The following is a 26,556-nucleotide window of genomic DNA, read 5'->3' as shown; positions in this document are numbered from 1 at the left end:
ACAGGTGTGTCCAGCTATGTATTTAATTTTATATTTTTCTTAGGAATAAAGCTATTGCAGCTTGATTTTTCTGAGAGCTTTTTGACTTAGCATTTGATGATAGTAGTGGCTGTTTAAACTTTATTATGAAAATGCACATAGGAAGAAAATGTTCTTTAGAGAATGTGGGCAGAATGCACCATTTCTTCTGTATCTAAGAAATGATGCCAAATGACAGCTGTTTGATTGATGTGCATTAGAGAAGGGATTGACTGGGAACTGTCCATGTTTGAAAATAATGTTGGTGGAAGTAAGTAAACAATTATAGGTGAAGAAAATATATCTTAAATTATTAATTCTTAATGGAGAAAAGTTCTACATAAAATAGTGCTATGGAATGCCAGGCAGGCCTGAAATTATGGGATCAGTTATCGAATCCTATCAGTAGCTACTGGAAGACTCAGGAGCTTCTAAAAATGTGCAAAATTGCTACGATATTCCAAGGTAGATCTGCATGCTAAACCAGTTATTTCAGACTCCAGTGTCTACCAGATATGACAAGAAAGCCCCAAGTGAGTGAGGTAAGGCACAGAAGGTACAGTGACTGGCAACTGAGGAGGGTTCAGCTGCCACTCAGTTCCATCCAGCTGCCGTGTGGGAATTCAACCATCCTGTTGCCAGAACATTCAATTTTCAAGATGTAGAAATTCAGGGTTCTGTCTGGAAATAACTGTCTTCTGAACATTGTGCAGACCAAATAAAAGCACACCTCCTAAGCCGATCAGCCCACAGGTCACAAATTTCCACCCCTGCTTTCCATCTTCCTTCTATCTGTAACAAGCAAGCTTCTGCCTAAAGTGGCAGCTCACCTTTCACCTCAAAACAAAACAAATCTGAAAAACCTTTTGGATTAGAGAAAGTGGACACAGCTTTAGCTGGTGGTACGTGTTAGTCTGTTCAGAGAACATTTACTGAATACCTTCTACGTGTTGGAGATAAGTAGAGGGAGCAGGCCTCAGGGACAGCTATGCAGCTGCCTGCAGGACAATGAAGTCATTTTTGTTTCGTTTTCCAGCAAAATTTGCCTTATGTGATATAATATCTGAGCCATCCCTTCACTGTTCCTTCTCAGGTGAGCCCTTTGGCAAAACATTTCTGAATTCTAAGAGTTTTTGCTGAATAGGTCACATTTCCTCATGGTACTCTGGCCCTGCCATTACATTTTATAGTTGACTCAGGGGCAGAGACAGTTGATGTGATACCCCAAGGCTGCATCTCACACACACACCCCAATTTCCAGGGACAACATGTATTTCAATTAAAATAATGTGTCCCATTGCTTCCTAATCACATTCAATTCATGCCCTAATATGTGGTTTGCAGTCACTGTAGACCAGGTGACCAAGAAAATGGAAGACTCGGTGACTTTCCAAGGACCAAGAATACAATGGAGGCTTTTAGGGTGACCAACTCCACCTATTTGCCCAGGACTTTTGGTGCCTACTCCAGGAAAGTCCTAAGCAAACTGGACCAAGTTGGCCACCCTGGATCCCATTTCCTCTTCTACTTGGACACAGTTATAGCTCCCACCCACCATGGGGTGAAGTGTAACCATGGTTTAGTGAGTACTGAAGTGACCCATCCCGAGCTGGCCCATATGAAAACCACACTCAGTGATCTGCTGTGCCTCTTCCCCTTCCCCAAGATCCTGGAACCAGACAGATGAGGATGAAGTGACCTCAGAAGTGACAGAGCCCTTGTCGGCTGAGTCCCAGAATGAGTGGAGTAGGGTGCCCTTCCCCATTATCATGGAATCAGGCAACCCTGTTCCATGAGCAAGGGTGCCCCTACCATTAGGCATTTTAGAATCATCTGCTTCAGTGATTCTAAATGCCCTGAAGGTGGGTGCTACTGTCAAAAAACTTAAGCCACTGTGACACTGACAATGGTTGGGTGGTGGGCGGTGATGAAACTATTGGAAGCCAAAGACATTGAGATCCGTACTGTGAAGAGGAAAAAGCATTTTATAAAAACTCTCATCTGTGAGAACGTAAAAGGCTAACCCCACCATGTACCTTGTCACTGTGTAGCTCTGACAGGCCAGGGCCAGGGACCTATTGCTCCTCCCTGTTTGCCAAGAAACTCACTATTTACCCCTTCTATGTTTTTCAAGAAAAAAGATGAACTCATAAAAGGAATTAGTTTGTAAGTAGAAAGGGAATAAAAGATGTGGGAATTTGGGACTGTGCAGTATTGGAAAAGCTTACTGCTTCTAAACCCCAAAGAGTTGGAAGATAAGACTAAAAATCAGTAAATGTTCATTAAGTCTTTTTGATTAATCAGAGTGCTCCATCCCTTCAGCAACGATTGGACAATTCATGCCATAGGTGGTCATTCTTCAGCTGATGAGGTAGGGGAGAGAGACTAACAAAAAGATAAAATAGGCATGGGAAGGGAAATATTTTACATCCTAGTACTGACACAGTGAATTGACTGTAAATAAATAAGGGAGAAGCCTAGTAAGTGTTCAAGGAACTTTTACGACCAATGAAAACACAAGCCCATGGAGCCTTAATTAATAAAACAAAACCTTGTTGGAATTTTCAGATGACACTTAGGCTTCCACAGTTGCAGGAGCTGGAAGTGGGTGAAGCACTAAAGCTGTCCAACCCCAAAAAAGAGAGAGTTCTCCCCAACACCGTTTTCATATCTGGCCATGGGGAATACTGAACAAGAAGAAGAGCTTCTCAGACAGAGCTGGGAGGCTGGAATTTTGGAGAACAATGTGCCGGGGATTTCTTAGCAGAGAGAATAATCAGGATGAAATCAGAGAAATCCTCCACTGCCAAGCTAAAGGAGCCTTCTCAGTGCTTGCCTGGCAAGACGTCATAGCTGCCACGGCCTGCGGCCTACTGCGTGTCTCTCACACTTCCCAAGGAGTTTCACTGCAATTACTGTGCCCACCACTGTGCATTGTCAGTGGAAAGGAAGATAATTCGCCTCGGTTCATAGATCCCCAAACCTTGGGGAGCTCATCCATACCTGTGCTTCATGTATAGAATTGGACCTGGTGTAGAAGTTGGATGGGGCTTCGGATTGTTGCCTGAGACAGGGAGTTTGTTCTGTCAGGACAAGAAGATGAAATATTTATTTAGTTTATTTTTTGTGGTGCTGAGGCTGGAACCCAGTGCCTCGTCCATGCTAGATAGGCACTGTACCACTGAGCTACAAGCTCAGTCCCTAAAATATTTATTTTGATCCACTGGCAGAGGCTGGCAGGCATTTACCAAAAATTATTCTCCTCTTCCTGGGCACACAGACTGCATTTCCCAGATTCCCTTGCAGCTGGGTGAGCCCACGTGATTGAATTCTAGCCAATGAAAGATGGGCAGAAATCCTGCCCTCTCATTTCCAGGCCTGGTTCATAAAAACTTCCCATGGGCAATCCTCCATTCTCTTTCCCCTCCAGTCAACTGGATGGAGACAACTGCAACTACTTTGAAAATCCCATGTTGGAAGATGTCACAGCTTTATCAGCCTGGGTCCCTGAATGACTGACTGGAACAGAGCCCCTCCCCCATTTCCCCAAACTGGATGTACTCACGAATGTTATAAAAGAGCCAGAAGCAAATTTATATTATGTTTTAGGCATGATTTTTGAGTCTGTTTACTGGTACACAAACATGGGGAATACATGAAACAATATAACAACAGATTAACACATTGAGCATATCAGAGCCAGAGTACAGTAAGTAGATGAATAGCTACATGAAAAAGGTAAATCCTGACGGTGACTTTGAAGAAACTATAAAACCACTCATGGGAAGAATAGTTTGGGGCATAGTTGTTGAAAACAACTATGTGGTACGAATTATTTTCCTAAATGTTTAGAAAAAAAACTCTTCCATAGAGTGAGACTAAGCCTGCTTGAGTTGCAAAATGTAGCTCACTTTGAGACATGCCACTGGCAAAGTTTCAGGTGAGATCAGAGGCACAGTCTGGTACTCCTCAAGCCAAGCCAGGCTCACTGGTCAGAGACATGTTTTCTCAAAGAGTGACTTAGTGCTATCCCTTCTGAAACTGGAGTACTGTTCCAAGTCCTAGCATCCCAGAGTCTGTATCCCCTCCAGTCAGCAGCTGCTGAGTCATGACTGCTGTCGCTCACCGTGACCAGGCTTGGCAATCCAGCTGCAGCAGCACCACCACACTTGCAACGGCTCCACACTGACAGTTGGCAGCACGCGCCTCTCATCCAGTTCCATACCTGGCCAGGTAGCCATTGAGCTTGTTTTCCAAAAACCAGCTGATTTCATGTCTGCACACTCACCAAAGGAAGTGTACATGGAGACACCATTCTGGGCTGGCACGTGAATCCCATCCCTTCCAGCAAACAACAATAGGCAGGATCCTGCCCCAAGCTCCCCACCAGGTTAGCGAGTCACTTAGCCAGAGAATTCTGTGTCCTTGAAGAAATTAAAAAGGGAAGAGTGGGTTCAAATGGAGTCAGAATATCCACAGATGAAGATCCTCTTCTCTCTGTCCAGCAGAGTAGCAGACAAAGCCACAGCTCACACGACACAATTACATTCCCTATTCCCACATCACAGCCACTTGACCCAGAAAACCCAGTGATGGAAGGTTAAGTGTTTCTATAGACAATACTACTGTTTATTCATTTGTGACACTGGCCCCACTTATCAAGCACCCACAATGTGCCAAGCTTAGGGAATCACTTGGGTGTTACGGGTGAAAACTGAAAGCAGTTTACTTCTGCTTTTGAGGTGCCCTGTTTAGCGGCCAAGGCAGATACATTACGAATAACTATCATACATAAGGGACACAGTACACCGAAATACTTGGGGAACAGAGGAAGGACGAATGAGTATCTGAGAAGTCGGTGACTGAGGGAAGGAAGAGACACAGCTTTACAGAGGAATTTCTGGTCTCAGCTTGTGCTTATTTGGGGAGAGTTTGAATATGAGGTGTCCCCCAAAAGCTCATGTGTGAGACAATGCAGGAAGATTCAGAGGAGAGATAATGGGTTATGAGAACCTTAACCCCAACAGTGAGTTAATCCCCTGATGGGATTCACTGAATGGTGACTGAAGGCAGGTGGGGTGTGGCTGGAGGAGGTGGGACATTGGGGACATGACTTTGGGGTATATGTTTTGTATTTGGTGAGTGCTCTCTCTCTCTCTCTCTCTCTCTCTCTCTCTCTCTCTCTCTCTCTCTCCTCCCCCCCTTCTGATCATCATGTGAGCTGCTTCCCTCTGCCACTCTTTTCTGCCATGATGTTCTGCCTCACCCAAGAAATGGAGCCAGCCTTCTGTGGATTGAGACCTCTGAAACCCTGAGCTCCAAATAAACTTTTCCTGCTCTAAAATTGTTCTGGTCAGGTGTTTCAGTCACAGCTGTGAAAAAGATGAGTGAAACAGAGAGGTATTGCGGTTCCACATGCTGTCACTGCCAGTGGTCCTTCTCCCTCCTGCCTTTAGGAAACCCATGTGGTAACAGAAATGGTCCTGATTAACACGCACTTGGCCACAGTGACCCAGCCTGGTCAAGTCAGGGTGGACTTCAGTCATGTTACTCAGGATCTGACCCCAGTCTCTTTCTGTCCCCTCCTCTTTTGGGATTGCCAGTTGGAACATGAAAGTGAAAGTAAGGGTCATGAGCAGAAAGCTAGGAGACGCTGCAGGAACCGCACGGAGAGCAACTGGGCTGAGCTCTGGAACCGTGTGACATCATTTGATCCCTACAGTCATCTGAGATCTAGGTCCTGGTCGTGGCTCTTGTCTCTGAGCTGGTTTAACTTGGTAGATTTGCTGTGGCTCACAAACGAGAGGATTCCCAATGAATAGAGAGATCCTTTCTCTGTTCTCAGAATGTCCCTGCAACACACGACTGCACATGGCAGGGAAGCCCCAGGATGATGCGTGGCTCAGGACAAGTACAGCCCAGCAGGAGAGGGCCAAGGATGGAACCCTGGCAAAGCTGGCTGGAGCGGTGAACCAGCGAAGGACAGTCATGGCCAGGAGAGACCAGCCCCCCGGGAGCCACAGATGTCCAGGAGAAGCGTGCAGGTAGCGTGGTGACGCGCTGTGTGCAGAGAGGCGTGTGTGCAGAGGTCATGGAGCAGAAAATATGATGAGCTCAGATGAGTTGGAGCAGAAACCTAAGGGGCTGAACAGTGAACGGGTGGGGAAAGTCAGGAGAATTCAACATTCTAAAGAAGCCAGCTGTAAGAGAAAAAGAGAACAACTGGACAGGGGGTGGGGGCGGGGTTAAAGATAGGAGACACTGCACATGTTGATCGATCATAGAGATAAAAACTGGCAGTCCCCAAGGAAGCAAGAAGAACCCGGAGCCACGGCCCAGGTGGAGGAACTGGCAGCTTCTCAGAGCAAAGGCAAGGAAGCGAAGGCGGAGCCCACTCACACATGGGCTTGCGGGTGCTGGGAAACTGGACGTTCCTCCTCCTCCTCATCAGCTTGGCCTCTGTGAATAGGGAAGTGGGGACCTGCCCAGGAAGTTCAGATGGCAAAGACTGGGAGGGAGTCTGAGAAAATCAGAAAAGAGAATCACACACAAGATCTGAAGAGGGAAGTATTTGAACTCAAGGACTTTTGATCCCAATATCAAATCCAGACCTCCCAGTAGCCTGGCAGTATCTGTAGATGTCTCTGCCTCCTCCTCCCAAAAATCAAGGGGGGCTGGGAGAACAGGTCTGACCTCTGGGCTGTCCTGAAGATAATCAGTGACTCGAATGGGAGAAAATGGAAGCCTGGATTTCAGCAGCGTCTAGAGAAGGAGGTGGGGTGGGGCTTAGAGACGTGAAAGTTGTGGGATTGAGAGGGCCAAGTCACCAGCTAGATACAGGGGTGGGTGCTGGGTGGCTGTGAGGGACGAAGAGTGTGACTCAGGAGACCTCTGTCCTGAGCCTCACAACAAGAGAAGGCCACTAAGCAGACTCCAGTTCCATCTCTTCCTACAGAGAGGGGAGCCTGCGTCCCCCGGGGATGAAGTCACTAATTCATGATCAAAGTCGGTGTCCATGCCAGCCCCGGAACCAGAACTCATTAGAAGAGAAAGGAAAGAGCTGGTGAGAGGTGGGGAGAAGAAAGGAAAGGTATCCAGTCACCCCTTCCTTTGCTTATTCCTCCACTTCTTCATTCAGCCAACAATACTTCAAAGTGCTGATGCCACAAATATGAATATGGCCCAGAACCTGACTTTTTTTTTTTTTTTTTTGGTATCAGGGATTGAACCCAGGTGTGCTTAGCCACTGAGCCACATCCCCAGCCCTTTATTTTATTTTATTTTATTTTATTTTATTTTATTTTATTTTATTGAGACAGGCTCTCACTAAGATGCTGAAGCTGGCTTTGAACTCGAGATCCTCCTGCCTCAGCCTCCTGAGCCACTGGGATGACAGGCATGTGCCCCCATGCCCAGCCAGAACCTGCCTTTAAAAAACTTCAGGCCAGTGAAGAAAGACAGCTGTTGGAATAAAGTGTCTCACGGGGCATGAAGAAAGTAAGGGGTATTTCTCTCGGTGAGACGCTGTCTCTAAATAAAATGCAAAATAGGGCTGGGGATATGGCTCAGTGGCCACATGCACCTGAGTTCAATCCCAGGTATCCTACAAAAAAGAAAGGAAGGAAAGAAGAAACAGGTATTTCTGCCTAAAGTGGGGGAAGCCTCTTGAACCAGGCATGAAAAGATGAGCAGAAGTAAGCAGCAGAGGACATGTCAGTGCAGGGAGCAGGGACGCCAGGCCTGGACAGGTGGGCCAGGAGGGGCTGTGATTAGCAGCTCGGGAAGCAAAGCCCTGGATCAGCAGCCCTGGCCTGGGGCTGCAGGGTAGAAAACATGGGAGAAAGCTCCAGAAAGAGGTCTTGGGGGAGTGAGCACGTGTTACAGTCTCTGCCAACAGCAAGGGAATCCAGTAGCCTAAGTCCCTCAGCTCAGAAGGGCTCCAGGACCCGCCGGGCCACAGGACGGGCAAGTTCCCCCCACAATCCAGCATGAGAGCTCAGGATCCCAGCGGCAGCCAGACTCCCGTAAATAACGCAAATCAAAAGTGACAGTGCTAAAATCTATGAGGGAGGGTGGGGGACTGGGATTAGCTCCAGCTGGGAAGAGGCCTCCAAGGCAAGAAGGTGAGGGACCAGGAGGATTTTGACAGAGCAGATTGGGAGTCACAGAGTGACGAGAGTCTATGGGGAAAAGCATTAATTATTCTGATGGAATTTCATACTTCAGCGAGGGAGCAGATCTGGATTCAAAGCAATGAGTAGCTGAATTTGCAATTGCTCTGATTTCTTGGAGCTGTGGCTCCTCTGTACCACCCAACCCTCTTTTGTCACTTGGCAGAGTCAGTGATTGTCTTATGAGGCTGCCTTGGTGTGTCATTTTTTTTGTTAGTTAAATAACTATCGAATGAATGATTGAATACACAGAAACGGAGATGAGAAAATATTCAAAATAATCTCTATTCTAAAACCTTTAGGGAAACCTTTTTAACCCTGGGATTAGAAAACAGAGCTTTTGTGTCTAGTGTGGTGGCACAAACTTGTAATTCCAGTGACTCAGGAGGCTGATTCAGGAGGATCACAAGTTTGAGGCCAGCCTCTGTGACTGAGGGAGGCCCTAAGCAATTTAGTGACACCCTGTCTCAAAATAAAAAGTAAAAGACTGGAGATATAGCTCAGTGGTAGAGCAGGTACCCCCAAGTTTAATCCTCAATACCAAAACTAAAACCCAGAAGGTTTGGCTCATCTGCAAAGCCCCAAATAATTTTAGCTTTCTTTTCCAAGGTTTTGATCTTTTGTATGTGTGTTTGTGTGTATGTGCACGTGCACGTGCGCGCACCTTGGACTCCTTTGGCATCTGGTAAAAGTCTGAAGAACTCCTCTCAGAAGAAAGTTTTAAATGTATATGGGATTACAAAGAAAATGTTTATGCTAAAATACGATTATCAGAATATTTTTTTAAATTTTTCTATGGTCATAGGTATGCTCATGTATTACCACACTCATAACAAGATTTATTAGCAAGCTTCAATGATCACTGTAATTTCAAACCAGCGATGAGCCTAAGGACTTTTTAAAATACCAGGCACAATCATAACAGATGTGAAAGTAGCTACGATTTCTACCAATAATAAAGTCACAGAAACTGATGACGCTACAAAGGTTTGTTGCCTGCCATGGTTATTGAAGGAGATGCCAAGTGACGATCAGAGATCGGTGAGTTCAAAGTGTGGATTCTCGATGTAGCCACTGAACCCGCCATGAACTTCTGCACGGTCCTTCCTCAGCATCCTCCCCTGATCTGATTGCAAAGGCCATGGTCACCGGGGAATTGACACACCTGAGACTGGTCCCTTCTGAGCCTACAGCAGAATCATCCCAGGCAGATCAGTGGAGGAAATCAAGTTGCTGGAGCTCAGGATCATTCTGGCCCATCAGATACGGGAGGAAATGGGGGAGACATTGTTCTGCTTTGCCTGAGACCATATGGGATTTGCCTCCAGAAAAACCACTGGGCTCAGACGCTCTGACAGGTTGGGTAGGCTCCTGACTTGGTTGATGAGAAGCAGGCCTCTCTCCCATTGTCAAGAACTCAAGGAAACTCCAAGAGTAAATACCTTGAGCTACCAGCAGTCAGCTGAAGGATTTTTTTTTTTTTTTTTGGTACCAAGGATTGAACTCAGGGGCACTCCGCCACTGGGCCACATCCCCAGCCCTTTTTGTATTTTATTTAGACACAGGATCTCACTAAATGGCTGAAGCTGGCTTTGAACTCATGTTCCTCCTGTCTCAGCCTCCCTGCTGTGATGACAAGCTGTACCACTAAGCCGGCAGCTGAAGGATTTTGTTCATCCTTTTGTCCTCTGGGTTGTGTATCAATTTGGAAATGAGGCAAAGGAACAACAACAAAACAGAGAATTGGTGAGAAATGTTTGGAAACACAGTGGCATTTCTGCATTGGGCTCAGCATTTCTGCAGGGCAGTTTGGCAACGTGGACCCCAAGCCTTCAATCTGCACTTATGCTTCCGTGTAGTAACCCTGCTGCCAAAGGTTTTTCTTCAGAAAATCATTTTGTTTATCAAAACAATATGTGCACAAAATATTAATCGGCGTTTTAAACAAAATGAAAACCAACTAAAAATAATCAGTAAACAAATCACTCACAATATATTGCAAAAAAGAGCAAAACCAAAGGTTTCCAGGGTCCAGAAGTCTATTATCTATCGTACTAGAGCGAATTGGAAAGCTGAAACATACTCAGAAACAAAGCCCACTGCACCTGCACAAATGGTAACAGTGGTCCCCTCCACGGGAGGCTGTTGCTGGGAGTTGTTTTCTAAGTTCTCTAAAGTTCTTTCAGGGAACATGTATAATTTAGCAACATAGATTATTTTCAAGAACATAAATGGTAAACTTGTGTCTGAAAGAGGGACAGCTGCATTTGTTTCAAAAAAAAAAAATCATTTCTCCATGATATTCCAGCTCAATTCACACATCTATTTCTTAACAGTGTGAATTCGAGGAGGACAGTTTAGAAAACAAAAAAGAAGAAAGAGAGAGGAGGGGGGAGGAAGGAAGGAGGGAAGGAAAGAAGGAAGGCAGGGAGGAGAAAGAAGGAAAAAGAAAGGGCATCAAGGGAAGGTCTGGAGGGGAAGTCACCTTGTGGCCCTCCCCTAGGTAGCAGCAGGAAGCCTGGTTTTTAAGCAGGGTCTACACCCAGCCCCACACTCCCAGTGAATTATGGGAGCTCATCCCAGGCTGCCATTATTCCTGGGTGGCTGGCAAGGGAGTGGCGGGTGTCTCCTGGGCTTATGGACAGCTGACTGCGGGGGCCCCTTCCCCACACCAGAGCGCTCACCTCCACCTTCAAACCTGGAAGAAGCAGGGGTGACGGGTCTTCTAAGTGGCGGTCAGCAGGGTCCAGAGAAATCCAGACGAGGAACTCAGGCCCGAGTTGCTGAGAATGTAGCCTCTGGAATCTGCCAACTTAGCATGTCTGGAATTCCTGATGCTTTGCTTTGGCCTTACAAACCTTTTCTTTCAGAGACTGATTGAATCTCAAGTGTAAATATTTATAGTACCTTCATGCCTTCACTCCACAAATATTTTTTAATATTGCTCTCTCATGAGAGAGAGCAAACTGTTTGTGGCTCCCTCTAGGACTGTTGCGGCCATCCTGCCCAACTAAGAACAGGCAGATTCCAATTATTTTTCCCAATTTGGCTAAAAGAGCCCCTTTAGATGAGATGGATGGGCAGGTTGGGGGAGGAACCCATGCCCTGGGCTCAGCGGAGGGGGCCATGGGGTGGGGCTGGGAGGCAGAACACCCCTCCCCTTCCATGAGGGTGGAGATGGTCCAGGAGGGGTGCCACGGGCACAGCAAAGAATTCACAAAGGGGGGTGAGTGCAGACGGTTAGGCAGGGCTGAAGCCCCCAGGAGTAAGCCCGTTTGATGTGTATGGAGCTAACCTTGATTGGCAAGTTTTTATGCATATATTAGGATTCTCCAGATAAACACACCCAGGAGGAGAAACAGAGATCTCTAAGAGGGGATTTACCAGGGGAATTGACTTAAACAATCATGGAGGCCCAGAGGTACAGGCTGGAGATCCAGGAAAGCTGGTGGCGTGATTCAGGGCAAGTCCAAAAGCCTGAGGACCAGGAGCTCTGATGTCTCGGGGTGGGAGAAAACGGATACCCCCTAAAGAGAAGGGAGAGAATTCTTTCTTCCTCTGCTTTTTTGTTCTACTCCAGCTGTCAGAGGATTGGATGATGTCTGCCAGCCTGTGGGAGGACTATCAGCTTTTCTCAGTTCCCCAGTTCAAATGCTAACCTCTTGCAGAAGGATCCCTGCAGGCACACCCAGAAATAAAGTTTTTTTTTTTCTTTCCTTAGTTGTAGTTGGACACGATACTTTTATTTATTTATTTATTTTTATGTGGTGCTGAGGATCGAACCCAGGGCCTTACATGCACTAGGCAGGTACTCTACCCCTGAGCCACAACCCCAACCCCCAGAAATACAGTTTTACCAGCTCTCTGGCGTCTCTTGGCCTAGTCTAGTGGACACATGACATCAAGGATCACAATGCCACTTGTTCCTCCCTTCACTCCACCTGTCTACCTATAAATAGTGAGTTCTTTATCTGTTCTATATACTGTGTAGCTCTGAATGTCAGAAAATACCTGCTGCTGACTGGGAGGAAACAGAAAAGTAAACAACTATAATCTAGAAAAAATGCAGAAGGAAGAGGGTTGTCAGAGCAGAGCCTTGGGAACTGGGTCTTGCAGCCAATACCAAATCTGCTTACCCTAGAACAGGCCAACAAGGTGAGCCACCAAGAGACGTGAGCAGGCTGATGGCAAGCGATCAGACTCACCTGGAGAAATCTGGTGTTGATATGTGTGGGCCAGGTGGGTTGGGGACCTCAGGCTGGGCCATGCCAAGAGCACTGGGAAAACTGTGGCCATTTAGGAATAAAACGTAGGATGTGACGGATGAGGAGAGGAGGGGAGGATCAGCCACGACTGAGGCTGTGCCAGGCAACCTCCATGTTTGGGGACAAGGAGCTGAGTTCAGTTTTGAGTTGGTATTGGGAAAGCCTGGGGTGGGGGCAGGAGGGACTTAGTCATTGGGATGTGGAGCTGGGGAGGGAGAACTCTGAGCCAGAGCTGGGCTTTACACAGACCATAAAGTCCTAGTAAAGGGGCCTAATGCAGAGCCAGGGAACTTGGGCCAGCCCAGTGCTACTAGTTGTGACCTTGGGGAATTTATATTATCTCCCTGTGCTTGAGACTCTCCTCTGCAGGTGGCCGTTGGTTTGTGGCTCCGGGAGTGCTCAATGCATGTTAGCTATTGCTATGGCTATTTGGGGCCCTTCATGGTTGGGGTCTCATGATGCATGAGACGCCCAGGGAGAGTGCTGCAGGTGGACAGGGAAAAGCCTGAGGACCGCTGGATCCACCGGCAGGTAGGACCGCTGTCACGTTCTACTCCTGGGGCCAAAAGGTGGTTATGTGTTATAGTTTAAAACCTCTTTAAAAAGTAAGGCCTCACCAGGTCTGTATCCAAATGTATCAATCAGTTTTGGTTTATGAAAAAACCAAATTAAAATTTACTATTCAGTTCTGTCAATTAACAAAGTGACCCAGTGAACACCTTACAGGACATTTTGAAGGTATATGAGAAATGTTGGTCCACTGTGGAGTCCAGACCTTGCTGGTAACCAGCTGTGTGACTGAGTTCGTTCACCGTAAAATGAGTTGGTCAGATCAGAATCATCACTCCGCTCAGGTTTCTTCCAGTCCTAAAAGTCTACTTCCAAAGGCAATCAAGTGCTAGCCCAGCTTTAGTTATCTGTGGAACTTGAAAGTTAAATGATGGATGTGGGAGGCAGGAAAGAGGCTAAGCCCACGGTGGACAGGAAGCCAAGGCAGACGGGGAGCAGATAGTGTGGTGGAGAGGAGGGTGCTGAGTCTGGGATTGGGCAGTCTGGTTCCAAGAGTTAGCAGCCAGGTGGGTTGGTTGGTCAGCGATTCTGCTGCGCTGACTTGGCCTCCTGAGTCTGAGGTGGGACACACTCCTATGGCCGCAGCGGACGGGGGCTCTGCTCTTGTTATGTTACAGTCAGTTGGGGAAAGGAACATTGGACAAGCTTCAGTCATCAATGAAATGACTCTAAGATGGTGGGCAGGTCACTCAATGTCTCTGAGCTTCAGTTTCCTTCTCTGTAAGATGGGGATAAAAATGTGTAACTCGGGTCTGTTCTGAGAGTAAGTCTGCCAATGTGTTTTGTTTATTTACATTTGGTGGGGCTCACAGAGACTCAAGAGCACAATCAGGGTTGTTAAATGAGGACGCTGGGGCAGAGGAATTAAGAGGACGAAGGAAGGGGAAATGGGTCTCTAAACTGCACGCTGATGGCCTTCCATAGTCGCTGGCACTGGGCTGCAGATTCAGATCTGAGCTCACAAGCGGCCAATGAAAGAAAGAAAGATCAGTCTGATATGATCACTTCTGGCTTCAAACTTGCCCTTGGTTTCCTACTGCTCTTCAATCAAACCTTAGCTCCCCATCCTCACACACCCTCCTTCTCTCACCAGCCCTCACGCCCTGTGCAGCCCCGAGAGGCCAGGCTTTCCCTTGCTGGGCCCACCATAAGTGGCCCTCTCTCTTTCTGGGCTCAGCTAGCCCATCTCTTGCTCTAGGAAGCTCCCCTGAGTAAGGCTGTCTTAGCCAGCACTGCTCTCTGGCAGCATCCTGTACTGCCCACCTTCTGCCTCCCCACCTCTGCCTGAGGCTGCTGGTCTAATGTCTCCAGTCCCCAACTCTGCTTCATCCCTCCTGAGCGTGTGACAAAGGACAGGTGCTCAGTAAACAGTGGGAAATTGAGCAGCTTTCTCCATGCTGAGATCTGTCACACGGTGTGGGGCACACACCGCTCAGCCCCAGCCTGGCCATTGGGTCAAGTAAATAGTGACCTAAGAGAAGCCAGAAAGGCGGGACTCGCCAAGAAAACAGTTGGAGACAATCAGAGGTGAGTGGGAGTTTACTGGAGAGGGGAAGGGAAGGGGAACAGTGAGTTTAAATGGTTTACAAAATAAAACTTGCAAAGGGTATATGAGGACGCCTGCTCTCTTTGACCACTTCCTGAAAGGTACATCTGTAAAGGTAGTGAGATTTTTGGAAATAAATGCAAAGTCAATCCCAGAAAAGAGAAAGCAGAACATGGTATCAGCCTGCAGATCTGGGAGGCATATTCTAGGACAAGGGTCACAAAGGTGAAGGGCCACTGATTAGACCTGAATTACCCACTGTGCAGACAGATAACTGGAGATCAGAAGTTCACTCGGTGAAAACTTTCAGATATGCTGAGCTGGGAAGATGGAACGGTGAACCTCATGGTAGATGTTTCCAGAACCTTGAAAGATCATAGCCACCACTGGCACGGACAGTTCACAAAATTTCACAAATAGAGATTGCTTCAATGATCTCTCTCTCTCTCTTTCTCTCTCTCTCTCTCTCTCTCTTTCTCTCTCTCATTGAATGCTAAGCTACTTGAAAACAGTGGAAGCATGTTCTTTTCATGTTTCTTCTGTAGCACTTGTTCCAGAATTTTCTCATCATTCACTCACTTGCTGAATTAAATTACATTCAAGGATTAGAGATGCAGTTTTCAGATGTAGGGAGGATAATACTAAGCTTAATGATGTAGGGCAACCTTTCAGATGTTGTTTTGTTTGTTTGCTTTGGTACTGGGGATTGAACCCAGGAATACTTTACCATTGAGCTACATCCCCAGTCCTTTTTAAATTTTAATTTAATTTTTAAAACATTATATTTTGAGACAGGATCTTGCTAAGTTTCCCAGCTGGTAGAAATTTAGGATCCTCCTGCTTCAGCCTCAGGACTTGCTGGAATTACAGGTGTGCACCACCATGCCCCACAAGTAGTTTAAAAAGAATTATTCACTTGTAAAAAAATATGAAAATATGGCCTATGAAAAAGTAACCCAGAGCCTAAGGAGGAGACCTCAAAATTATAAGATGTGGAAAATGGTTGAGACAAGGTTCCATTCATGTCCTGTGCATTGAACCTAGAATTTTGCTACATATTCCAAATTCTTACTTCACTCAATCCCTCTTGGCCCCAGCTGAGTTGTGATGCTCTCTGTTTCCCCTAGGCTTTTGCTACAGGCCTTCCTCCAGACCTGCTCACCTCCACCCATCTCACAGTTATTAGGGTGAGCTTTATAAACTGCATATCTATGTCACTTTTTGTTAAAAGCCATAATAAATATTGCTGGCTTGGTGGCACATGTCTGTAATCCCAGTGGCTTGGGAAACTGAGGCAGGATGATCTCAAGTTCAAAGATAGCTTCAACAACTTAGGGAGGCCCTAAACAACTTAGCAAGACCCTGTCTCAAAATAAAACAACAGGAAGAAAAAGGGCCAGGGATATGATTCAGTGGTTAAGTGCCCCTGGGTTCAATCTCTAGGACCAAAAAATAATAATAATAATAATAATAATAAAAGTATATATTCACCATCTGACCCCAGCCTTCCATGATCTGACCCAACCCCATCCACCCTTAGAGACTTGGCCCATTTCTCCCTAGCTAGCTCTAGGCTTTGGCCAAGTCACATTCCCAGCAGATCCCTCAATATGCCAGGCACTTTCCCACATTCACACATTTGTACCTGTAGTTTCCTCTGAGTGGTGAGCTAGGACAGAAGTTCAACTCAAACTCAAGCAAAAGGAGAATGTGCTGATATGAATACAGGACATGCCTGACAGAGTTTGATATTGAGTATCCCCCCAAGGCCCATGTGTTAAAGGCTTGGTCACCAGGGAAAGTGGTGGAACCTTTAAAAGGTAGGAACTAGTGGGAGGTCCTTAGGTGATTGGAGACGTGCCCTTAAAGGGGGTTGTGGGACTCTGGTTCCTTCCTCTTTCTCTCTTTGGCTTCCTGAACATGAGGTGAATGGTTTTGCTCGGCCACGTGTTCCTGCCATGATGTGCTCCCTTACCACAGATCCAAAGCAACACAGCAAAATGCAGCAAACTAACATGGACTAGGACCACCAAAGCCATGAACTAAAACAAACCCATTCTTTACATAACTTGGTTATTTCAGCCTCAGTTATTTCAGGTATTTTGTTATAGAAACAGAAAAATGACCAATAATAACCAAATAAAAAGTAGTTCATGGGGCAGGGGTTGTGGCTCAGAGGTAGAGCGCTCGCCTTAGTATGCATCAGGTACTGGGTTCAATCCTCAGGACCACATAAAAATAAAATAAAGATATTGTGTCCACCTACAACTAAAAAATAAATATTTTTTTTAAAAAAGTAGCTCATACTGGATAAAACACATCCCAGCAAAAAAGAATCTCTGCTCTGTCCTAATTTTTTTCTTTTTTTTTTTTTTTTAATTTTTTTGGTGTTAATGGACCTTTATTTTATTCATTGATTCATATGCGGTACTGAGAGTTGAACCCAGTGCTTCATACATGTGAGGCAAGCACTCTACCACTGAGCCACAATCCCAGCCCAGTCCTAATTTTTTTTTCTAAGTAGGATATTTACAATTATTTTTCAGAGTGGCAACCAATTGCTCTAACTTTGCATTCTGTCAGTGTCCTGGATTCAAAGGCAAGAAACAATTTCTGTCACCAGCCCAAGATTCCTAGGGAGAACTCTGGGGGCCAGGAAATAGAAGCATATGCCGACGGACACCCTGGAGTGAGGAAGAGCAGGGCGATGTTCACCTGCAACCATGTCCAGGGAAGGAGTCAGGGGAAGCATCTCCCCAGAGGAAAAGATGCTGGCGGGGCGGGGGGTGGGAAGTCACTGTGTCTCCTTGCTTGTGAGTCTCCTTTAATTTTCCCTGGCCTTCGAGAAGAATCTTGTGCTTCTACCCAGTTTCTTCCAGAAGTCTCCATTAATTCCTCTCTTCCAGCATGAGCAATATAGCTGTGGTTTTTGGATGATGGGTCTTCTCATCCATCCAATGTAAGTTATGGGAAGGCAGAGGTGCCGTTCATACTGATTATGTGTCAGCCTTCCCCATTCACCTGGACCTGCTTACCCTTGCTGGCCTAGGTAGACTGCATCACCGGGATCGCGAGCCTTCTGACCTCCAGTGGGGCTTGGCCAGTGTGGCTCATGGGTGGGAGAGGAGAGCTGAGCTGTTTGTCCCCCCAGCTGCTTCCCTGCAGGATCCTGGGAGCTGGCTGCCTTCCTGGGCTGAAAGTAAGAGCTCCTCTGCAGCGAGCCCTCCCCACACAGGTTGGGTTCTGAGGGCCGCTCCCGTCCCTCTCACCATTCCAATCTTGTTCTGCTGTTCACAGCCCCGGGGACCAGCTCATCTCCTTAAATGTCCCTGTACCATGCCCCTGCCTTCTAAATAGCTCCTTTATTGAATTCTCAACATATTACCCACTTAGGAGGAGCTGCCTGGCTCCCGCCAGGCCCCTGCCAAACACAATCTTCTATTCAATTTTGTTGCCCCAGGGCCTAGTTCAATGTCCTCCAACCACGGGCACTTAATAAATTCAGGAATTAAGGAATGATTAAACACTGACTGGATATGGTATTAAGTCCTATATGAAAAATGGACTAGGAGAAATTTTTTTTCTATCCAGGACTCACAGTAAGTAAGACATATAGCTCATAGTGCAATGCAGTAGACCCACGAGGGCACGTGTGTGCACACGCAGGCATGCACACACACACACACACACACACCTTATAGAGAAATTTTGGGAAGCAGTCCTTACATTGATTATGTGCAATGCACTGTGATGTTTTCTGTTTAATTCTGCTTCGTTTCGATTTTCAAATTAACTTCTCATTATGGTTTGCTAAATTGATTTCATGGCCAAGAAACAATTGTAACCCACAGCTCAAAAAGCGTTGGCTTAATGACCTTTGTCATTTTCTCCATTTTGGATACCGTGGAATTCCAGCACGGAACTCCAAGGCAGGATGAACGAGGAGGGAATAATGTCACAACGGTGGTGGGGGTTGGCTTCACTGCCTTGAAAAACCAGATGAAACTGCTCTTCTGCCATGTCTTTCATAGAATTACTTCTCAAAGTTGACATTTTTAGAAGTTTGGCCTAATTTCAAAGGGGAGAGATTCGATCTTAAAACATGCTGCTGATATGAGTGATTTTTAAGCTTCAAGTTCATAAAAGTTAGTGTCTTGGAATCACAGACCCCAGGTGTCGATCTGGCCAGCAGGCTCCAGAGAGAGCTGGAAGACCACAGTTAACCTCAGGTGCTTTCCTCAGGGATCCTAGCCCTTACCCTGTGTCCTCGCTGCCTCCAGCAGCTCCTTCTCCTCAGAAAAAATATTTCTGAGTGGTGCTCCACCCACAGAACAACGCAGGCCTGTCTGTGTCACCAGGGCCACACACTCTATCTGCAACCGGATAGCCCCTCAAAGTTTCAAATTCAGTTCAAGTCTGCGGTCCTGTCCACCTCAAAAATTATATGACTCTATTTCAAAAATTGAGTTATGTGTTCTCTAAAATTGAATCTCCCCTCTTAACCCACCATCTGTCATTCTCTCCATCTCCAAACTGTAAGACTAAGTTAAGAGAGTAAAAAAAGGGTCACACGTGTTATTTAGCTGCCATTCCGGAGCAAATAAACCCAACCAAACAGCACCTCCCTGCAAGGTTCTTGACAGAGAGAAATACAAAAAAAGATAAGCCTAGGTAGGCACCCATGGAACCAGCCAGGGCTTTGACCTCAAACTCTGAAGGGAGCCTTGGTGGGCTGCACCGATCACCTGTTTAGTAGTTGGTCAGTCTTGAATTCACACTGCACCTAGATTATTTCAGGCACAAGTGCTAGAACAGTGGACAAAACAGAGTCTTTGTCCTGTGTCCAAGTTCCAGAGAAGCAGAAAATAATCAAATAAGCAAAGATATGTATGACAATGTAGATGGTGGTTAGTGCTGCACAGAACGCAAGTCCATGAGGACTTGGTTGGGCTACCGTGTACCCAAGGGTGTGCACACATAGGCACTATTTTTGTTTGAGTGCCTATGAGGGCTTTGGCAGGAGGTGAAATTTAAGTAGAGAGCTGAGTGGATCTGAGCCATGGAAATGCTGAGGGGGAAGGTGTCTGTAGAAAGGAAGGGTGCACGCAGAGGCCTGGGGATCCTGGAGAGGGCCTCACATGCAGAGGTGGAGGCAGGCCCAGAGCCAGAGCCACAGGTGTGTGAGCAGCCTCCCTTGTCCCTCTCCACCTGATCCCATGCCAAACTTTGGCCACCTTTTTGATATGTAGACTTGTAAATTTAAAACAAAAATTCATTTTAATTGTGGTAAAAATGTACACAACAAAACTTCCCATCCTAATCATATTTAAGTGCACAGTGACATTGAGCATGTTAACACTGCTGTGAAACCGTCACCACCATCTACTTCCTGAATATTTTCATCATCCCAAACTGAAACTCTGCTCCACAAAACCACAACTCCCCACTCCTGGCTCCCCCATCCCCTGGTAAACACCCTTCTACTTTCTCCCTATGAACTAGATGGCTAGAGCGATCTCATAAGAGGAACCACACAATATTTATCTTTTTGTGATTGGCTTATTTCACTTAGCATAATATCCCCCAGGTTCACGCATGGTGCACAGCATGTGCCAGAATTTCCTTCCTTTTTTCTTTTTTAATATTCACTTTGTAGTTGTAGATGGACACACTATCTTCACTTTATTTATTTATTTTTATGTGGTGCTGAGGATCAAACCCAGGGCCTCACACATGTGAGGCGAGTGCTCTACCGTTGAGCCATAACCCAGTCCCTTCCTTCCTTTTTAAAGTGGAATGATACTCCCTTGTACGAATATACCACATTCTGTTTTCCATCCACTCATTACTGATGGGCACTTGAGCTGCTCCGCCCCTTGGCTACTGTGGCTCATGCTGCTATGAGCATGGCTGTACACGTATCTCTTCAAGTCCCTCTTTCAATTCTTTAGGGTCTATGTCTATACCCAGAAGTAGATGAGCAATTTTAGGTCCCTGTTCCTTGGGTTGATCCTCTGTGCTTTGCTGGAGTCTCACTGTTAATTGTGCCACCTGTTAAGGAAACTTCTGATTGCTCACATGTCCCTGTCTCCTCTCCACTGTAGGCACCCTCATGCTGGGCTGGGTGCATAGTCGGCTGCAGACTGCACTGCTGTGGGAGACACGGCGAGGGGGCTGCATGGAACCCACCCCTCTCCTCCTGCTTTCCTGTATTTTTACACATTGGGCTTCTTAGTTTCCTTTGTTTGAGAGGGGGATTCTGCCTCTAAAATAAAAACTGACCTCATTCGTCTTCCTGTGAGAGAACCGTCACTCACAGGAGTAGACAGGCTGCCAGATGTCCAGGTGTCCTGGGTGGCTGGGCCAGGACCAGAATCCAGGCTTTCCTGGTGGCAGGTCAACGCAGCTGCCACCAGGCCCTGCTGCAGGAGACAAAGGTATCCTCTTTGCTTCTCCCCTCAGCCCTGCCTGTGTCTGTCCTTCCCCTCAAAGGTCAGAGCAGGTCAAAGACAGAAGGGAGGGAGACCCTCGCTCAGACCTGGCCTTGGTGCTGGAGGTCCTGCCTGGTGGGCAGTCTGCCGCGCAGGTGCAGAGTTAGGGCTACTTTCCTTTCCATGAACTTTCATCAGGTTCAGGGCTGTCTCAGGACCCAGGCACCTAAGGCCACTCCAGCTCTAGTAGCTGCCTGGAGGCTTGGAAGGAATAGATGGATGGAGCGCCTCGTGCTGGGAGGCGGGCCTCCTGAGTCTGCTTCTCATCAGAGTGGACTAGACAGCGTGTGAGAGAGAGAGAGAGAGCTTCAAGGTGTGCGTGAGAAAGTGTAAAATGTGTGGTGAAGGGTGTGTGTGTTTGTGTGTGTGTGTGTGTGAGAGAGAGAGAGAAACAGAGCCAGCAAGAGAGAAAGAGAATGCGGTGCAGAGAAACACACACAACCTTCCCCATAAGGTTTTGGCGGTTAAATGTTCTGGAAACTGCAGGACAGGACCTGGCACACAGCAATGGCCATGCCACGGCTTCTTATTCATACTGAGGCAGAGACACACAGAGAGAGGGGCAATTTAGGAGAGGAAGGGAAAGGAGAGGCGAGAGGCAGAAAGAACTGGTTCTTGAAGCCCCTGCAATTGAAGGAAAGCTGGACTCTCCAGAGAGTTCCCTGCTGACTCTCCCATAAAGCTGACTGCTCACATCCCGCACCTCTGTTTTATTTTTAAAAATTTAAATAACGCAACCTCCACTGTGTAAAAGAAAATCATTTCCTGATTCCCTGTAGGACCTCAGCATACCACGCTCAGGGAATCTGCCTGGCAACAGGCACAGGGGCTGAGGGGTGCAGGCAGCTGTGGGTCCCCTGTGGCCAGTTAGGAGGCTGCTATGTGGCACAGCCCTGGTCCTCCCCATCCAGCGGCCCTCCCCTAAATCATCTGGGATCTGTCCCACCTTTGCAGGAGGGGGGCTGCCTTTTCACATGCAGAATTGAAGGTGGATGGGGCCTGGGTTGCTGCAGGCCCTAAAAGACTTCCCTATTACAGCTCCTTCTGAGATGAGCCGGGACCTCCGCCTGCAGCCTACAACTTGAAGCAGGCTCCATTTGGGCCCTCACGTTGTTCAGGTTGATTTACAATCCAGGCTGTCAGGGGGATTTTTTTTCTTTTTTACTAATATTTATAAAAAACAATTCTGTCTGGTTTCTAGATAAAGATGGACAAGAGGTCTGCAGGAGGGGTTGTTTCCCAGCAGGACTGGCCCCTAGCTGTCCTCAGCACTGTCTCTGTCCCTCATGCTGATGGCAGCTGCACGGATTGCAGTTCTACTTCATCTTGGCATCAAGAAAAACAAATAACCACACCAAGTAGCTGCATGTGCCCCAGACCCTCCTGACGGTGGAGTGATCAGCAAGGAGCATTCAGGGCGAGAGGGAAAATAAAAGCCAGGCTTTGGGGTGAGAAAGTGCTAGAGCCTCCTGGGCCTGGGGAGGAGGCTTCTGGTCAGGCCAGGGGCATCTTAGCCTGCCAGAGAGAAAAGGTGGTGGTGTGAACACCATAAGCCTGGGCACACTTTGCATTTCAAAGCAGAGAATAGACTTGTTAGGTATAAAGTAGAAATGGCTGCTCCTTAGTAAGAGAAAATGGGGGGGGGGGAAAGGGAGAGAGGGAGGAAACAAATAGAGACAGCAAAATGGAAGGAGGCAGAGACACAGAGAGAGGCATAAAGAGGCACCCCACAACCCTGGGGAAGTGTTGCCAAGGGTGGCTTCAGTGCCTGGGAAGACGTGAAGCCTAGTTTGCCCGGCTGGCCTAGGGAAGGCCAAGGGAAGGCCGCGCACTGGCTTCCTCTCTCTTCTGCAACTGGCAGCAAAGCCCAGGCTGGGTTATTACCTCAGCGACTTTTGCCTCTCAGCCTCAAGGGACACTGTCCAGGCTGGAAAGCAGCAGGTGCCTTTTCCAACACAAATAAACCATAATCTCAGGTAGCAACGCTGATGTTAGAAAATGGGGAGTGAAGTCTGATGGGTTTCACTCAGACCAAAAGCCTGCAAGGGATCTGCATCTTTCAAGAGCCAGGCCCTGCCCCCCACCCCCACTCCGGCTTTAGGGCTGCAGGCCAGTCTGGGAGATTGCCAGCTGCAGAGATGTCCCCTGAAATACAGGTTTGGTGACTCTGACAGTGAATGCACTAATTCACAGGAGCATTGCTGTCCCTTTGCTATCCTTTGCCTCTCTGCAGTACTTGCTGGGAAGCAGGAGCACCCAGACAGGAGATGGAGCTGTAAGAAGCAAAGGAGACATTTCCCTGCAGAAGCCAAGTGCTCCCATATGGCATTCATGGAGACACAGCTACACTCTTTTTTTTTTTTTTTTTTCAAATAAACTTCCAGAAAAGAGAGTAAACACAGGGGTTACAGGCATATTAGCATGGATGCTTTTATGTCATTCATATTGAAAGCCAGGGTGTGTTCTGGCAGCTACCTTGATGTCCTCAGGAGAAAAATTTGATGGTTCACTAAGCACGAGTGTGAAGGGAGGGGCCCAAATATATAGGACACTGAGGTGCCATTGTGTTCCTGCAGCTTTTAGGAGCCCTGCTACAGGGTCCAGGTAGGGGTGGACATACCCCAGTCTCCTTGCTTATGTCCTGAGGGAGTCAGAGGCTCAGATGTTTCAATGACAAGGTCCCTTTTCCTGTTCGTGGGTCTCGCTCCCTGATGGTCCTGTTCATGCCTTGTCACCAGAAATATACCTTTATTCCACTCTCACCTGTTCTCCAACACCCTCTCACTCATCCAGTCTGAAAATGGCTTATCAAAATATTAATAACCAGATGAAAATCAAGGAAAAAGAAGCCCTTTTCCCATAGAGAGATAATACAGATTTGGGAACTGGATGTATTTCTACCATCCTGTTAAAACCATTTCCCTTCACCCCCAGGTGTGCTCTGCAGAACCTTGCCTGTTCCTGGGGGCTGAGTGTTCCTGGGGCAGAGCGGGGTGAAGAACACCCAAGCTGAGCACTGTCTATCTGGGTTTAGGTCCCAGTTTGATTTTCTTTCAGCCTTTCTTCTACCCTTGGGCAAAAATTTCAAAACTCTATGTTTCAGTTTCTTCATCTGCAAGACAGGTAGTTATACTACCATCTGAGAGGCATCCCATGAGGATTAAACCTTCCATAAGTGTTAGCTGTGAATCTAACCCCCTCGTAGGAAGACCAGATTTTACATTTCTTCTTAGGAAATGTATACAGTGAGTGATGGGCTTGTGGAAATGCAAACTTTTTCACTTGAGATGAGGGTTTGTGCATCTATCCACGAGGATCATCTGTTCTCATGTGCCCAGGACACTTCCAGATTAGCCAGTTTTTTGTTTTTTGTACAATTATTAATAGTACTTGCTTTCATGTGTGAAACTATGCTAGCTTGGGTGATGTATTACGTATTTGCCTACCAGTGTAGGACTGTGACTGAGAAGTGGCTCATAGCAAGCCTCTCACCCATCATCTGTGAGCTGTACCCAGGGACAACTCTAGAAGCCAAAGGAGCATGGAGAGATTAAGTCCCCCAGAAGAGGTGGTGATGGCTAGAAAACTGACCTTACCAAACTCTGGTCTTACAATCATGCAACACACAGAACATACAGTAGCAGAGGATTGTGGCAGAAACATTTGGCCATGTAGCCATATGCACCTTGACACTTCTCAAACTACTTGCTGATTAGTTAGGTATATAACCTAACTATTTGCCTAATTTGGGCCAACAGCAGTAAGTGGAACAAGCAATTACCACTCTGGAACAAGGCAAGAGCGGCTGCTCCCTGCCTTCCTTTCTTCCAGTTGCTGGGAGAACCTTATGTTGTAGCAGCAATAGAACCTGGGTTACCAAGCCAGCACTTGGAGGGAAGCCCTTGCCAACTGGCTTCACACTTTTAAGAGAGAAGGAAATGCTATTGGACTTTTGTTATTGTAGCACAACTTATTCTTTCCTAATACCGAAATGAACACTTGATATGAAAAGATTACATAAAAGGCCTATGCACTCTTTTAGGCCATAAAAACGCAGTGATCTCTTCTTGGTTTTTCTTTGACCATGCCATTTCATTTTGCAGTGTTTTGATCAATTCAAAGTGGTGCCAGATCCAAAGGCCCACCTGCTTTTTCTGCAGGATCTGCCAACAAACCTTAAGTCCTCAAAGAAGTCACTTATTATGTGCCAGAGGTACGGACTGTGACTGAGAAGTGACTTTAGATTCTTGTCATCTTAGAATGAAAAGCAGGATTCCAAATTTCCTGCCTTACTGAGTTCAGCTAAAGACTTGAATTTCCCCTGAAGACCAAAGTTTCTCAAAATAAGGGTTAAAACTGATTTATGGGTTAGGAACTCAGTTATAAAGCAGAATTTTAGAAAATTAAGTAGACTTAGGCTAGGGATATAGCTCAGTTGGTAAAGTGCTTGCCTTGCATGTACAAAGCACTGGGTTCAATCCTCAGCACTACAAAAAAATAAAAATAAAAAAAATTAAGTAGACAAGAAAAAAATCTGAATGCATTATATATGGTGAGGATAGTGTTGTGTAAAACCTGTTTTCTTGGGTACATTGTGCTTCAGGCTACTGCCTATTTTTTCCTATGCATCACAGTGAAAATATCAGTAGTCCCTGCCGTACAGCATAACTCAGCAATGACCCTCATTTTCTTACAGAAGCTTTCATTTCTGCTTGCAGCGGACTGATGAAAGAAGTCACCAGGGAGGGCAGACTGTCCTATGCAAGTACTTCAGGGAGGCTACCTGGAAACTAGTAGAAAACCAATTTGTGGATGATTGCATGACCTGGGGATAGAAATCCATCAGGGGCAGTTTTAGGGATGGCAGCGGCTCAGCCCACTGCACCTCTCACCTGGGATGGAATTGGGTTCTCTGGAGCTGGCTCTGTGGCTCTGGCTGCAGATACATTCCTTTTCTCTGAAATGGAAGTAACCATGCCCTTGAATACTGCTGTTTTGGAAATATTTGAATTAAAAAAAAAAAAAGAAATTCTGTCCAATAAAGGATGAACCACAATGTTCCAGCAAGCAATGGCCTTTGATGGTGGCTTGATGGGTATGCTTTTCCTGGCATCGGTGGAGAATAGAAAGGCCCACACCCAGGGCATCAGAAAAGGTAAATGTCGGGGCAGCTTTAAGGCAAGGGGCCTTTTTCTTCCATTTCTTGACAGGTCACTGGACTCCTGGTCCCTAGGCACAAGGGTGGCAGACTCTCCCTGGGGCTGTTGATTTTGGAGCAGTTCCAATACCCTCCTAGTGGGAAAGGAAGGAAGAGAAAGGAGGCCAGGTGCCTCTGAAGGGGAATTCAGAGGGTGGGAAGAAAGGAAGTTATGAAGAACATTGCTATAGGATCTGGGTTAAAGACTCTGGTAAGTAAAATGCCCCAAATTCAAAGTGTGCACTTAAAACCCTTCCAGTTTTTGAGAGAAGCCCTGGCCATTCTGCAGTTTCCCTTT

General features: G+C 46.7%; 1 long non-coding RNA gene across 1 annotated transcript; it reads right to left on the bottom strand.

The window, feature by feature from the left end:
• Positions 1-3,586: 3,586 nt before the first annotated feature.
• On the bottom strand, positions 3,587-18,387 carry LOC120888445 (uncharacterized). The gene is made up of 2 exons (XR_005732092.2): positions 10,874-18,387; positions 3,587-4,442 (listed from the first exon to the last, which is right to left on the bottom strand). It is a non-coding gene; the product is annotated as an uncharacterized LOC120888445 (long non-coding RNA).
• Between the last annotated feature and the right edge of the window lie 8,169 nt (positions 18,388-26,556).

Source organism: Ictidomys tridecemlineatus, chromosome 6, assembly GCF_052094955.1.
Source record: "Ictidomys tridecemlineatus isolate mIctTri1 chromosome 6, mIctTri1.hap1, whole genome shotgun sequence".
NCBI classification, from domain to species: Eukaryota; Metazoa; Chordata; class Mammalia; order Rodentia; family Sciuridae; genus Ictidomys; species Ictidomys tridecemlineatus.
Note: the sequence above shows the minus strand (reverse complement) of the source record. Positions and strands in the feature narration are given on the sequence as shown.